The 17,189-nt window shown below is 39.3% G+C and overlaps 1 protein-coding gene across 1 annotated transcript in view; it reads right to left on the bottom strand.

Moving 5' to 3' along the window:
• LOC150109564 (protein Obscurin-like) overlaps positions 1 to 17,189 on the bottom strand; it is a 1,271,613-nt gene that overhangs the window by 563,050 nt on the left and 691,374 nt on the right. The gene's annotated exons all lie outside the window — the stretch shown is intronic.

Genomic DNA, 17,189 nt, shown 5'->3' with positions numbered 1-17,189 from the left:
TGATATCCTATAACACCCATTCAAAAGTTTATAGACCTCTATCATATCACCCCTCTTTCTCCTTAACCAGTCAGCAATCCACATACTTGCAATCTGTCCTCATAATCTAAATGTAAGGTTTTAAGATTTGTAAAACAAAGATGGGATGTGGAATTTAAGCTTGGTGAGGATATATTGTTGGAAGTGGAGAAAATAAGAGATCTCGGGGTGATATTGGATAAGGATCTGAAATTTAGGGGACACATAGCTAAAATTCTGAAGACAACAGAAATGCGTCTGGAAATGATGCGGAGGACACTGACTTGTAGAAGTAAGGAGATTCTCGTTCCGTTGTATAAGGCTTTGATTAGGCCATACATGGACTATTGTGCCCAGATTTGGTCACCTGGTTTTTAGAAGGATGAAGAGATGTTATAAAGGGTCCAAAGGCAACTGACTAAGGTAGTTTCTGACCTCTGGAATGTCGAGTATTAGGAAAGATTGAGAAGATGTAATCTGCAGAGTCTGGTGGACAAGAGAAAGAGGGGAGATATGATAGAGACCTACAAGTTGGTAAGGGGGTTGTTATAGGATCAATGCTGGAGAAGTTCTACGAAAATAGTGGGAGATCAGGGGAGAACCAGAGGTTATCCCTGGAAAATGTATAAAGAGAGTGTGAGTGGGAGGGGGGTGAGAGGCAGGTTTTTTCGTGAAGAGTTATGAATGATTGGAATGCCTTGCCTGAGAGTGTAGTGTCTGCAAGGAGTTTGAGAGTGTGTTTAAGACATGGTATGATGAGGTGTGTGTGTGTGTGTGTGTGTGTGTGTGTGTGTGTGTGTGTGTGTGTGTGTGTGTGATAAAAGGACCTCCCAGATGACTCTTTGACTCCATGAGGTCTTGGGTAATAATAATAATAATAATAAATCCCATAATTCAGATATAATCTTTGTAACTTATCTTTACACCTTTTCCACAGCCTCTTTATCTCCTTGGAACCCAGGAGACCAAATCTGCACACAATAATCCAGGTATGGTCTTATCAAAGCCTTGTAAAGAGGCAAAATGATTTTCTTATCCTTATGTGTCAAGGTTTGCTTCAGCATTGCAATTATCCACTTGGTTGTATTTGCAACTTTTGCTATGTGACCTTTGAACTTTAAATTCCTATCCACCAATATGCCAAGATCCCTTGCCTCTTCAGTTTGTTGTAGCACAATCCCACTAATATAATATGCCGCTGGAGCTCTAATCATGCCAAAGTGCATAACTTTACACCTACTAACATTAAACTGACAGCCATTTTCGTTTACCCAATTTTCCAGCCAGAGTGGTAAATGAGTGGAATAAGCTGCCAGAGTCTGTTGTGGGTGCTATGACAGTGAGTGAGTTAAAGGCAAGGTATGATAGATACTGTGAGAATGTCGTATAGTTGTGTGGACATGATGTTTAGGTCCTCCCTCAATGTCTAAGGCCTTCCTGGAGTCACCCGTAATAATAATAATAATAATAATAATAATAATAATAATACTTTATAGTAAAACCAAGTGAAAAAACTTCCAACCCCATCATATATTTCATTCTGTTGGCCTCTACTTCACACCAGATAGATTCAAACTCACCGGATATTGTTACTATCGTTGTTTTCTTGTGTTTCTACCCTAACTAGACTTAAGTCATCTGATATCTTTAGTAGAACTCCTCCTCTCCTATCTCTTCTGTCATTCCTAAAAATAGTATACCCATTCCACTCAATCTCATTTACCGTATCTGATTCTGATAGCCAGGTTTCACTAACGCCAACAATCTTAGGCCACATCGTTTTCAATAAAGCAATGAACTCGACCTGTTCATTTCTAATGCTCCTGACATTTGTGTATAGACATAATAAATTACCACCTAGCCTATTCTTATAATTAGATATGCAATCTATTTGGTTGTGTTCTAGAATTTTCTCTTTTCCTTCCCTAGACATACTTAAAAAACATCCGAATCCAAAGCATGTTTTTCCACCTCTTCGCCACATACATAACCATGTTCAAAGACATTCATATCTTTATCACGTTTGCATACCATAGCTGAACTTTCCCACACATTTTTACCATTCCTGCCTTGACGATCTAATTCACCAGCCTATTTTCTATCTCAATTTAAATATTAATTTGCCTTGTGGCAATCTGGTAAAGGCCTTTCAAAATCTTGGTATAACTACTAGATATATGCAGTTCCCTCTTCCATGTAATTGTCAACTTATCATAATATGCAAGTATAACAAAATGTATTCTTAAGCAAACAGAAGCAATACTCAGATCAAAAAATGGACTGTCTTGAAGAAGCAAATTTTATGAATTTTGTAACATTTTTTTTCTCTCCTTTTGAAAAGAACATATATTTTAATTCTTTATTGTTCTTAACGTGTCTCATATACTAGTCACTGTATCACTCTCTCAGAGAAAGATATTGGAAAAAAAAATAAAAAATATATCTAATGTAAAAATATATCTTTGTGCTCAGCAATATCAAAAAACAGAAAATCCTCTACAGATATAAAACTGACAGGACATTGATTAGATCAAAACCAAAATAAGACAAATTCTGTGATTCAAGATAATCAAATCTGGCATAAGTTTAAGATGCCAAGAAATTATATTCTTGGTTTAATAATTTATCCAAGTATAAGCAAACAGACTTTGTACCAGAAATAATTTCAGGACTGACTGGACAACTCGTATATAGAAGCTAATGACTTCACATCACTTGCCTTAGTGTCACATAATGCCAAGCACATGCAGACATGTGTAATGTCTGTCTTATACATGTCCTTACAGACATGTATAATGCTATGCATTATGGGAATGGTCACTACCCAGATCTATTTCAACCTTTATTGAGATCTCCTTGGTGAGAGCCAGACCCAGAAGTGATACCAAAGTTGAAGTAAAGCAGAAGTCATATTTCCATATATGAGTAGCCAAAGTGTCACATCTTATTATTAAAATACTCTGGATTATCACTTCTGGATCTGGCTCCCACTAATGAGACTTTAATAAAGGTCAAAACTGATCTGGATAGTGACCCTTCCCATTATGCATAGTATTATACATGGCCATAAGGATATGTGCTTTGCATTATGGGACACTAAGGCAAGTGATGTGAAGTCATTAGCTTCTGTATATATATATATGGTAGGTACTCCTGAAATTACTTTGTTTGCTTACATTTGGATAAAGAAGTAAACCAAGAATATAATATCTTGGCATCTTTAATTTATAGTATAACCAAGTGAAAAAACTTCCAACATAAATCTGGCATAAAATAACTACAATTCTAGAGATGTTTCAACCATTTCCTTTAAAATTTGCATGCATTCTTTCTTGTATGTTTGAATGCTATTTTGTATTCTTGTTTGTTTGTTTGTATCTATTTGAAAGGATAAAATATACAGTTGGATGATAAGCATTAGAGAATCATAAGCATCATAGCTAAATATCCTCCTTGAGGAAAGTGATCATTGTTCTTGCTTAAGAAGTTGCCAAATTTTGTGAAATTTTCAGTTAGAAGGTGTGTGTGTGTGTGTGTGTGTGTGTGTGTGTGTGTGTGTGTGTGTGTGTGTGTGTGTGTGTGTGAAGCTACAGAGCAAGTGATTATGACAAGCTGAGGGAACAGTTCAAAACCTTGGCATAAGAATCTATAAGGGATGGCGGTTAGCAGTGCACACTGGAAATAGTTGAGGTGTCTAAAGGAAGCAAATATCAGATGCCCTGTCAGGAGGAAAAGAACAAGTAGGAGTTAGATGGATAAGTGGTATCATTAAACAGAAGCTGCAAAACAAGAAACTATTGTGGAGAGTGTGTATGTATTATTACGTGACACCCCCCCCCAGAGAGTCCAAAGATTCATCGAGGGAGGGCATCCGCTCCACAATTCTCTGTCTCCACCAACCACACCAGCGCCATCTACTGCCCACCACCACTAGTATTTCCACAGACAATCACAAACATCCATACCCATGGCAGGATTTGAACCCGCAGCTTTTTGGTTGGAGAGCAGATACGCTAACCACTCAGCCAATTGGGCCAACATATATACGTTTTATGTGGTTCCCAACCACCAAAGGTTATTTTCAAACCAATGGTACATTTATACCATGGATAGGCTAAGGGTTTTTTCCCTAATTCTAATCAATTTTTATGTATTTTTTATTTATTTTTTACATAGTCTGGAAATCCTGCTCTAGAGACCAAACAGGGAACTCTTTCAAACCACTTCAGGCCTCCAAAAAGCGGGGTGATGGTCTCACACCAGGAGATGAAATTCATCTACCACACCTGAGGACAATTAAAAAAATCCTTGTCTGCAGTGGGATTCAAATGACTTCTTGGTTCGAAAATAACCACCACTCGACCAACTAAGCTGGCAAAAGAGTCATCAGAACAGGCCAGTATATAAGGAGAAAGGTGATCAGCAAGCTCACAAGGCACAGTTAAGAGCACAGTTGTGACCAGCATGGTAAGGAAGGCAAAATCAGACTGTGAGGAGAAATTAGCCAAGCAGGCTAAAAGAAATCCAAAGAGTTCTTTTGCTATATGGCAAACATTCAAAAAGGAAGAATAAATTTTTTTTTTATACATAGTCATTTCCTATAGGTTCTTCTACTTCTCATGTATGAAATCACTATTACATCTCACACATCAGTGCTATGTGTGAGGTGCAATTGAAGAGTTCTTGAAGAGTTACAGGTTATAGAAATTGGAGGAATAATGGTTGCCATTTCAATGGCAATCATCATTTCTCCAATGACCATTCCAGCACAATTATCACGACTGTAGAACAGACACAGTGCTGAAACACTGCATCTGTGAGATAAAGAATGAAGTGAATCTGGAAGGGAGGAATAATCTATGAGCCAAATTGCTCTCCTTTGGACAGCATCAAAGGAATTTTTAGGGAGGCTTTAGGTGCACCACCCCAAACATGTGAGTTGTATTCTAAACATGAACAGATCTGGGATTTGTATAGAGTTAAGAGTTGGGTAGGTGGGTGATTACATGTAAAATAGCATCCTGAATGGAGAATGCCTAGTATTTTGGATGATGAGGAAGTTATTTGTTTATGTCAGGACAGGGTGAAGGTAAATGCTAGTTAAAGCAAAGAGCTGATTCTGTCTATTGATCTGTGTATTACTGAGGATAAAGGTAAGTGAGCTAAGATCTCATTAGCAACAGAAAAAGCAAGACTGTATTTTACCCTGTCCTGACACGGTAAAATACAGTCTTGCTTAGTTCACTTACCCGAGGATAAAGGTAAGTGAACTAAGATCTCATTAGCAACAGAAAAAGCAGGACTATTTTGGTAGCATTGAAGGCAACCAGATTATCCTCACACCACTGAAGGATGGTGGATCGATGTTTAAGGTGCTGGTTAGAGATGATCTTGAAGCTTCATCTGAGCACTGCATGGTTTGTCAAATGAATAGCATGAATGAAGAGGACTGTCATCTGCAAATATGTGAATAGGATTAGTGGTGATTGAGAATAGGTCATTTTTCTACAGGACAAAAAATAGAGGGTGATAGAAATGAACTCTGAGGAACACTTGCACTGGTGGAAAAGCTAGAAGAGAAGCCATCCACCATGATATGCAGTGAATGACCAGAGAGAAAACTGGCTACCTAATTATACATAGTTGCAGGTAGACTGAACGATGGCAATTTTTTTAACAGGCCTTGATTCCAAACACAGTCAAAAGTTCTGGAAATATCAAGAGAGCTAGCATAAGTTTCTCAGAACTTTTCCATGGCATGCTTCCAGTGGTGGATAATGCAGGCTAAGAGGTCAGTGAGATATTTTGAAAGGAGCAATCCATACTGGTGGTCGCTGATTTGGTGGACCTCTAGGTGGAGAAGTTGGCTATTGATAGCCTTCTTTGAAGAAGACTGAGGCAAAGATAAACGGCTAGTAGTTTGGTAATAGGCTATCTCCCTTTTTTTAAAATAGGCTAGATATATGATTGTTTCTGTGCATTTGGAAAAGTACCAGCTAAGTATAAAAGATTATGGAGATAATACAAGACAGGTGTTAGCTCTGGAACAAAATATTTGAAGAGAATTGGAGAGATGCCTTCAGGATCAGAAGACATTTTTTAGTGTCTAAGTTATTTAGTAATTTTATAATGTATTTTGCCAAAAAACTACAGGAGGCATATGGGATTCAGATTTCAGTATGACAGAAGGTGATTTGCCTTGGTCATCTATGCAGGAGATTGAGGAAAAGAGTGATGCCAGGAGGTCAGTTTTATCTTTGGGTGATGTGAGATGTGGACATATACAAAATCCATAATCAGGAAATTGCAGGCCTTTGAGATGTGGTTCTATAGGAGAGCACTGAAGACTTCTTGGAACAAGGGAGGAAAAAAAACTAACAAAGAGGTAGTGAAGTTAATGGGAATCAAAAGAGCACTCATGGGAAACCTTATATAGAGAAAGTGCAAGATGGCAGCACATACATATTAAGATGATCAGCAGGGAAAACATCTCTGGGAGTGCTGGAGGGAAAATTAGAGAGAAGATCTCCTAGTAAACCAAGAACTTTCTTGGGTGATGATGCAAAAAAAAAAATGGATGGGTAACATGAGTAGAGGATCAGACACTCTGGTGCATGTGTGTGTGTGTGTGTGTGTGTGCCATGATTGATAACCTCCAAATTGGAGAAGCTACTTAAGAAGATGTAACAGAGAGAGAGAGAGAAGTAGAAGTGCATGTTGGGCAGAGTTGCATCCTATGGCCTTAGGAAGAGACCAGAGGGAATGACTTCCATTTGGACAGGAGGAAAGTTTTCTTCTGTTGGCTTTTGATTAATGCTGATGGTAGCAAGGTTACTAAAGAAGACAAAACAGTTGAGTCACTGATTGGCCACTTTGCAAAGACCTATCATTCAAGAGAAAATATTGCTGTGACAGATACGTGGAAATAAAAGTTGATAAAATGGAAGTACTTTGGCTACTGCATACTCTCACTGCAAACATGGCAATGGGATTAGATGGGATATTAGCCTGTCTAGTACTAGAATATACAAAAGAATTTGCATTGCCTCTGATTATGCTGTTTAACTTAAGCCTCAGCTCTGGTAAAGCCCTAAAGTAATAGAAGGGAAAACAGCTTCATTGCATAAAAGAGGCTCCAAGATAGAGGGAGGGAATTATAGACCAATCAGATCTCAGGAGTGGTGAAAGGTATTGGAGAAGTTGGTCAAAGACAAAATTTAGGAATGGGTGGATAAGAATAAGATAATCTATGAGGTCAGCATGGCTTCATGTATAGCAGGGCTTGGTGCCTGTACCATTGCTATTTAATTTGTACATCAATGATAATACAGGAAATGATTTGAAGATAAATATTGTTTGTTCAGTGTCCTTTTAATTGTTCCACAGATTTTCTGAATTTTTTTTATTTTTTCATCTATTAGATATGTTATTATGCAGCCTAAATAATTAAACTGTGTCACCTGTTCCTCTACTTTATTTTCTATGACTATTTTTGATCTAATATGATCTCAACCTTTAAATGCAACAACATTTGTTTTCTTTTGTGAAATGCTTAAAGTATTTTATATAAATCAAATGGATATTAAAGCATAAATGCATAAACTATGAAAGTTTCAGTGAAATTTGACCAGAGAGCTTATGGGAATACACTTGCCAGCACTTAAGAGTTGCCCGAGCATGGATCATGTCTCCTATAATGTCACTTTGCCCCAAATCAAAATATTCTCCTTCTATTGGTTCATTTTGACAAGGTTTCAGTGGCCTGACAGCTGTTTTGAACTGGTTGGTTCTCCTCAGAGACCACACAGAAACCTTAAGAGAGCAAAACTCTTGTTCAGTACTAAGGAACTCAAAGTCTCGGTGCGCAAATAAAAAGCCAAAATAAAGAGCGTAAATAAAGAGCCAAAAGGCTTCATTTCGGCGATGCAAAATTATATAAATTCAGTGGATATTAAATTCAGCATTATTTCAAAGCTGAATGCAGAAACTATGAAAGTTTCCTACAAAATTTGACAAGAAAGCTTATGGGAATACACTTGCCGGCATTTACAAGTTGCCTTTGCACGGACCTTATAGGAGACATGATTGCTTTGCCCAAGCTTCCATTTAGAAGGCAAATATATGGACGCTTGGGCAAAGCAATGATGTCTCCTATAACATCCGTACTACGGCAACTCGTAAATGTCAGCGAGTGTATTCCTGAACACAGTTCAATGTGTCTACACTAACAACACACTCAGGCAATGCATTTCATCCACCAACCACTCTATACAAAGAAGCTAATCCTCACTCCTCTGCTCACACCCTCCTTATACTGTTTTCAGCAATGGCCTCTGCTTCTTGTTTTACTCGCTTTCCCATTCGTCACCATGAAAACCTGGCGACCAAATCTGTGCACAATAATCCATATGAGGTCTGATCAAGGCCTTATACAATGGCATCACAACCTCTCTATTTCTACACGTCAGGGTTTTCCGCATCACTGCCATTATCTGATGTGATGTCTTCACAACTTGTGCAACATAGCCCGCAAATTTCAGATCCTTGTCCACCACCACTCGCAGATCTCTCATCTCCTCTACCTCCTTTAAACTTTCTCCATAAAGTGTTTACTTTGCATCCCATTCATTGCTTACCAAATCTCAAAATCTTACACTTTGCAACATTGAACTGACAGTTCCACTTACCTGTCCATTCATGCAATCTATTCAAGTCCTCTTGTAATGCCATAACATCAGCATGACTCTGCATTGCTCTCCCAAGTTTTGCATCATCTGCAAACAGCTGCATATCACTAGTTAAACCCATCCCAATATCATTAACATACAAACTGAACAATAATGGCCCCAAAACTGACCCCTGTGGCACACTACTAGTGATCTTTCTCTTTCGGGATACTGCATCCCCATATACAACTCTCTGATACCTATCCGACAGCCAGTCACTGATCCAACTCAGAAGTCTATTATCCAATCCCATCTGTTTATTTAAGAGCTTGTTGTGTGGCAGTTTATCAAAAGACTTTGCAAAATCTCAGTACAACACTGTATATTCATCTTTCGTGTTGAAGGTATTTGTCACCTTGTTTCAGTTAGGAAATACCGTGAGTAGACTAATAATTAAAATTATAATAACGGAATTAATTTTATTATTATTATTTTATTATTATCCAGGCCTCCATGGAGTCAAAAGACTCATCGTGGAGGTCGTTTTCAGGAAACACAAAGTTTATCATACCACTCCTTGAACCCACTGACAGTTCCCACTCCAACCACTCTCTCAGGCAATGCATTCCAAGGTTCAACCACCCTCCACGCAAAGAAACCACTCCTCACCTTCTTGCGCAGAGCCTCCTTTTGTAACTTCCAGGGATGCCCCCCCCCCCTTGTTGTTGCTCCTTCAGCTCATTAATTCATGTAAAATATTATTTATTAATAGAATTTTTCCCTGATTATTTTTGTATAAAGCTAATTAAACAATGACTGACAATTCCAAAAGGGGCCACCTTTTAGCTATTGTAAGATAACTAAAAAAGGTCAATAAATTTCCTAACTTATTATTTGAAGGAGGCAAGCTAGCCTCAATAGGTGCCGGTCCCAAGCCCGGATAAATGCAAGGGTTGATGTCAGGAAGGGCATCCGGTCGTAAAACTTCAGTGCCAACTCAAACTATGATTATGAGTCGAAGAGAAAATGATATAAGGGCTAGGGCGTACCCCTTAAGCGACGCGCAGCCACATCGCCCTACAGCTGTGAGAAGTGGACGAGGGCTACCGCATCAAGGGCGGGTGCGGTTAAAGAAGCGAGCCCAGCAGGTGGAGAGGATGTTGCGAGTGGGAACACTGAATGTTGGAAGCATGACTGGAAGGGGAAGAGAGGTGGCAGACATGATGAGGAAGAGAAAGTTGGACATTTTATGTGTGCAGGAGACAAGGTGGAAAGGCAAAGGAACTGGGAGATGGATATAAATTGTTCTACTCTGGAGCGAATAACGAGGAAAGAAATGGTTTAGGAATTGTGGTGTGTGGCAGAATGAAGGGTGAAGTACTGGACGTGGGTAGAAGGAACGACAGGATCATGCGAATGAAATTGGGTCTTGGAGAAGAGCGGGTGGTCGTATTACGTGTATATGCCCCGCAAGTTGGTTGTACAGCAGAGGAAAAAGATGAGTTCTGGAATGTGTTAGATGAAGAAATGAGGGAATTGGAAGAAAATGAGATGGTGATTGTCGGAGGAGACTTGAACGGGCACATAGGAAGACAGAATAGAGACTGTGAAAGGGTGCATGGTGGCCACGGAGTGGGAATGATGAACCAGGAAGGAGAGAGGGTTGTGGACTTTGCAGTAGTGTTTGATCTGGCAATTGTGAACTCGTTTTTCTTCAAGAGGGAAGAACATTTGATAACATTTAGAAGTGGTAACAACAGCTCACAAATTGACTACATTTTGACTAGAAGAAAACATCTTAAGGTTGTGACAAATTGTAAGGTAATTCCAACAGATCAAGTAGCACAACAACACCGACTGCTGTGCGCAGACTTTAAATTAAGATCGAAGATAAGAACTTCTGGTTGCCATGGGATGAAGACAATTAAGCGGTTTCGCTTAAAAGAGGAGAGTGTGAGGAATCGTTTTAGGGAGAGAGTGTTAGAGAGGATTTCGGATGGACTGGAAAGTGTACAAGATTGGTGGAAACATAATTCAAAAGTAATCCTGAGCTGTGCAATCGAGGTGCTTGGTGAGACATCTGGAAAGATTAGAGAGCAGAAGGAGGGTTGGTGGTGGAATAATGATGTACAAGTGGCAGTGACAGCTAAGAGGAAGGCAAAGCAGAAGTGGGATGAGTCAAGAGTGGAAGAGGACAGAGAGGTGTACAAAGAGAGAAAGCAAGAAGCCAAGAGAGTTGTGGCACAGGCGAAGGCCATGGCATATCAAGATCTGTATGATCAATTAGAAACAAAGGAAGGACAGAGAAAAATTTACCAACTAGCGAAATGTAGAAATAAAGCAGCTAAGGACATCTTACATGTGAGAAAGATGCTGAAGGAAGAGTATTATAGAGGGATGTGGACATAAGAAACAGATGGAAAATATACTTTGAGGGACTTCTGAATGAGATAAATGCAAGGACTCACAGAGGAGATGGGCAACCTTCTGAGGGGATGGTGCAGAACATCAGTAGAATGGAAGTGACAGAGGCCATGAAGAGGATGAGGAATGAAAAAGCGGTGGGCCCCGACAGAATTCCAGTGGAGGCATGGAAGGCACTGGGGGAAGAGGGAATTGACCTGCTGTGGGACCTGTTCATGAAAGTTTGCCAACAGGAAAATATACCCGAGGAATGCAGGGAGAGTACTCTTGTTCCCATCTACAAGGGTAAAGGGGATGCACAAGACTGTAAAAATTACAGAGGAATAAAGTTGATGTCCCACACAATGAAGATCCTAGAAAGGGTTCTTGATGGTAGATTGAGGGAGGAGGTGGAGATTGCAAAGGAACAATTTGGCTTCATGCCTGGTAGATCAACAACAGATGCTATCTTTGGGTTACGACAGATGATGGAAAAATATCGAGAGAAACAAAGGGAGCTACATCTGGTATTTATTGATCTGGAGAAAGCATACGATAGAGTGCCAGGGCAAGAAGTCTGGAGGTGTCTGAGGGAGAAGAAGGTGCCGGAGAAATATGTCAGGTTGGTGCAGGAAATGTACAGAAATGTGAAGACAAGTGTTCGGACCTGTTTGGGACAGACAGAAAGTTTTCAAGTAACAGTTGGCTTGCATCAAGGGTCAGCATTAAGTCCGTTTCTGTTTAATATTGTGATGGAGGTGGTAACAGAGGAGGTGAGAGAAGATGCACCTTGGACAATGTTGTATGCAGATGACATCTTGCTGTGTGTAGATTCAAGAGAAGAAGCGGAAACTAAACTGGAAAGATGGAGAAAAGTACTGGAAGAGAGAGGTATGAGACTGAGCAGAAGTAAGACAGAGTATATGTGTTGCGCAGTGGGCGGTGGCCAGGAGACAGACCTGGAGCTGGAAGGAAATGTCATCAGGAAGGTGAGAGACTTTAGATACTTAGGTTCGACAGTGGAAGAAGATGGAGGAAGTGAGAAGGAAGTGGGATGCAGGATACAAGCAGGTTGGAGGAACTGGAGGGAGATGGCTGGAGTGTTATGTGATAAGAGGGTGCCGATCAATCTGAAAGGCAAAATTTATAGGACAGTAGTGAGGCCAGCTATGACATATGCTATAGAAACTGTGGCCCTGAGGAAAAATAACATTAGCAGGATGGAAGTAGCAGAGATGAGAATGCTTAGGTGGATGTGCGGTGTGACCAGAAAGGATCATCTGAGAAATGACTATGTCAGGGGAACAGTGAAAGTTACGAACTTAGGAGCGAAAATACAGGAGGCAAGGTTGAGATGGTTTGGTCATGTGATGAGGAGGGAGGACGAATATGTGGGAAGAAGGGTCATGCAGATGGATGTGCAAGGAAGGCGGAAGCGTGGGCGGCCAAAGAAGAGATGGAGGGAGCTGGTAGAAAAGGACTTGAAGATGAAGAACTTGGATGTGGTGACAGCCCAAGACAGGAAGGTGTGGAGGAGACTCATAACAAACAGTGACCCCACTTAAGTGGGAGAAGCTGCAGAAGAAGAAGAAGATTATTTCCTAACTTTATAAAGAAACATGTGAAACTTTACTTCACTCTCCTAACTTAAACAGATCCGATGGTTTACATCAATTCCCTTTGTGGGAGATAGTACTTTATAAATCAGCTAATCTTTCCTAACTTTTTTAATTGTATAAAGATATATATATATATATAAAATATAAGACTTATTGTTAAACTGACCATAGATTTTTAATGTGTACGTATGTTCGTACAATATTGCCTACCAGTTTCGCTAGTAACTGACTAGCTTTCTTAAGGCTTGCACAGTACAAAAAAATGGTAAATGCAAAAAAGGTTTATGAATACAAAAAAATGTTAGTACTTGTTAGGTAGCTAAGATAACACATTCGCGTGACATTTCTACTCAGTATTATAAACACGTGTTACATGCAAATGCGTAATATGATTATTCGCGTACTGTAGTTCTGTTGAACTGAGGGAATTAATTAGATTTTTCCAAGTATCGTTCAGTATGGCCCCTTGATTTCTGTTTAGGTTGCTGCCTGTACATAGCACTACTGCTGCTTCTTTAAATAATGTATGTCTGTAATCTTCGTCTACGTAGGGCATAGAGCTGTTATTCCAGTCTATAATGTGGTTCGAAGTTGAAAAGTGATGTGCTAACCTGGAGGTGGTTGTTCTGTTGTGATTTACATCACCAACATTGAAGTTTGTCCAATGTAGGAAAGACCACACGTGCATGGAATATTATATACACTTGGATATTTATAAAATGGAACACTGTCTTTAGATCTTAGAACCTGTCTGATGTTAGTAGTTGGTTTAAATACAACCCTCATGTTATGGGCCTTTAACAATCTCGCAATTTTGGTGGAAATTGAACCCATAAAGGGGATGACTGCTGTTGTTGAAATTTGCTGGGAGAAGTTGGTAAATGACTGAATAACAGCTCTATGCCCTATGTAGATGAAGATTACGGACATCGATTATTTAAAGAAGCAACAGTAGTGCTACGTACAGGCAGCAACCTAAAAGAAATCAAGGGGCCATACTGAATCATACTTGGAAAAAACCATTTAATCCGCTCAATTCAACAGAACTACAGTATGCGAATAATCATATTATGCGTGTTCATGATACTGAGTAGAAATGTCACGCGAATGTGTTACCTTAGCTACCTAACAGGTACTAACGTTTTTTTGTATTCTTAAACCTATTTTGCATTCACCATTTTTTTGCTGTGCAAGCATTGAGAAAGCTAGTCAGTTACTAGCGAAACCGGTAGGCAATATTGTATGAACATACGTACGAATTAAAAATCTACGGTCAGTTTAACAATAAATCTTATATTTTGTAACATTTTATGACCAAAAACATGTATAATTTAAATAATATATATATATAATTTATATATTTATTTATCTTTTTTTTTAATAAGTTAGGAAATTTATTGACCTTTTTTAGTTATCTCACATTAGCTACTTAGGTGGCACCTTTTGGAATTGTCAGTTATTCTTTAATTAGCTTTATACATGACGACCTGGTTGGCCGAGTGGTTAGCGTATCCAGTCTCCAGCCAAAAAGCTGCAGGTTCAATCCCACTGTGGGCATGAATGTTTGTGAGTGTCTGTGAAAACTAGTGGTAGTAGTCGGCAGTAAATGGAGCTAATGTGGATGATGAAGGTGGTTGCAGTTAGTGGAGTGGTGGAGACGGAGAGTTGTAGAGTAGGAGCCCTCCCTCAATGAGTCTTTGGACTCCCTAAAGGTGTTATGTAATAATAATAATAAAAAAAAAACATGTATTGAAGATGCCGTAATACTCAGACAAAAATTCTACTAATAAATAATATTTTACGTGAGTTAATTCCATTATTATAATTTTAATTATTTGTCACCTTGTTATAGTATATAAGTAAATTAGTGAAACATGATCTCCCCTTAACAAACCCATGCTGATCACCACAGAGAATACTGCTGTTAACAACCCATTTCTGTATCCTGCTACTCACCAATCTCTCAAGGATCTTCACCACAACTCCAGATATACAGACCGGCCTATAATTTGAAACCACAGCTTTATCCCAATCTTTATGCAGTGGAACAATTTTACTCTCCTTCCACTCCCTTCAAACCTGTGCTGTTGTAAGGTGTTTATGAAATAGGCATACCAATACTACTGCCAATTCCCTAGAACATTCCATTAAGATGAATGGTGATATGTCACCAAATCCTATCACCTTATTGACATCAGTCATTTATTTCCTCAATACCTCCTGCTCACTCACAATTAAGCCATCCCCCTCCTATATCCTCTACACTTAATTTTCTCATGATTCCACCCTAATCAGGATGAAACAGCCTTATAAATTGATCACTGAATACCTCAACAATGTCTTCTGTGGTCGTTAGCATTCTTTAGGTATTAAGGACTTAATACCAGTGAATACAATCGTAAAATGAACATTATCCTCCGTGATCACGCTACCTACATCCCGCTAGAACACGACCCCACAAAAACACAAGTTAAGAAATTAAAAATCTTACTTAAAAAAGTATCTTCCTGGCCCCCTAACACCATGAAAAAACTTAAACCTTTCCACTCCCATCCCCCCCCCCCCAAATATACGGTTTACCAAAAATACACAAACCCAATTCCCCACTCAGACCTATAGTAGATGCCACCAATGCACCTTGCTACAGACTGTCTAAACAGCTGGCCAATCTCTGACCCCCCCCCCTCACTGGAAGATCCTCTTCCTATATAAAAAACTCGACCCACTTTAAAGCCCTCGTAGAAAATTTAACCTTGAATAACACAGACATATCGGTAAGCTTTGATATCTCCTCCTTGTTTACCAATATTCCCTTAACTGACACCTTAACTCTCTTAGAAAACGTTTTTCCGTCTGGCATCTTAGATCTCTTTTCCTTTGCCATTAACTCTGGGTATTTTTCTTGGAAGAACAAAATCTACAAGCAGATAGAGGGAACTGCCATGGGTTCCCCCTCTTGCTAATTTCTATATGGAAGATTTCAAAAAACGAGCCATAGACTCAGCCCCATTCAAACCTTCTATCTGGCTAAGATATGCAGATGATGTGTTCTCTATTTGGTCTCATGGCCCAGACACGTTAGACTCTTAGACTCCTTCCTCAGTCATCTCAATAGCCTACATCCAAGAATCCAGTTTACTATGGAAAAGGAAAAGAACAATTGTTTACCCTTCCTAGACACCTTAGTCACACGCCTGCCTAATGATACACTTGCCTTCACTGTATACAGAAAACCCACACACACAGGCAGATACATTCACAAACTCTCCCATCACCACTCCTCTCAACAATATGGCATTATTAAAACTCTTACCAATAGAGCTCACAATCTTTATTCCAGTGGAACCGCCCTCACTACTGAGCTTAACCACATACACAACACCTTCCTCTCCAATGGCTACAGCGATCACAGTATCAAAAAAATAATCAGTTCCTCCCCCATTCTCCATCCTTCTCATCAACAAGATTTTAAAAATGCCATCACCATACCCTACATCCGTGGCACATCCGAAAAAATAGCCAAGATTCTAAAAAAGTATAACCTACACACAGCATATAAGCCCCACTGCAAACTTGCTACCCTCATCCGTTCTACGAAAGATCAGCTCCCTCCTCTCTCTCTGCCTGGAGTTTACAAAGTACCCTGTTCCTGTAAGCTGGCATACTTTGGACAGACAGGCAGATCAGCATCCATCCGCCTAGAGGAACACAAGTCTTACATCTGGAAACACAACTATGGTCATTCAGGCTTGGCGGACCATGTCTTGGACACCACCCACAGGGTATCATGGAAGAAAACCACCATGATCCATCACAGCAAATTCAAGAAAGAGAGACTATTCTTAGAAGCAGCAGCAGCTCTCAAAATTCAACCAAACCTTAATAAATACGGTTGCATTAAGCTTCCGAAGATTTGGGAAACACTCATCATCAGAGGTCCCACCTACAACTGCCCTTAGAGGGCGCTCCACCTAGATAGGACTTTAGTGTCACCCACGTGGTTGGGCTGAGTATTGTTTGATATTTGTGTACATGTTACATTAGTTATTTTTGTAATCCCCGTCGATGTCCTAGTGACTAGGACGAAATATAGGAAGTATTAAATTCTTTTTTAATCCTTTCTGAGTGTTGTAAAAAATCCATTAAGCCTCCAACATGATGTTTTCACAGCACTTAAGCCTCTACACACAGCAATTTGATGTGAAGTCAACTAATACCATATACAAGTAGCAAGTCATGAAGATTTTACTCATATTTGGATAAAATATGGATGAAAACAATAATATAATTTTTGTTAAGTATAATTTACTTTCTTTTCCAGTAAAAATTGTGTTACATCTATAATTCAGACTTTATGACAAGACTAACTTTTTTTTCTGAAAATTCATGAGTTGTCATAAAAGCTTTTTTTCCCCCATTTTTTAATTTTAGGTTGATAATCATGATAAAAATTAAAGGTTATCAACCTAAGATACATTAGGAC

This window comes from Typopeltis vanoorti, chromosome 2 (assembly GCF_054136105.1).
Source record: "Typopeltis vanoorti isolate ZY-2024b chromosome 2, IOZ_Tvanoo_1.0, whole genome shotgun sequence".
Classification (NCBI taxonomy): Eukaryota; Metazoa; Arthropoda; class Arachnida; order Uropygi; family Thelyphonidae; genus Typopeltis; species Typopeltis vanoorti.
The sequence above is the reverse complement of the archived record's forward strand: the minus strand, read 5'-3'. Positions and strand labels throughout refer to the sequence as shown.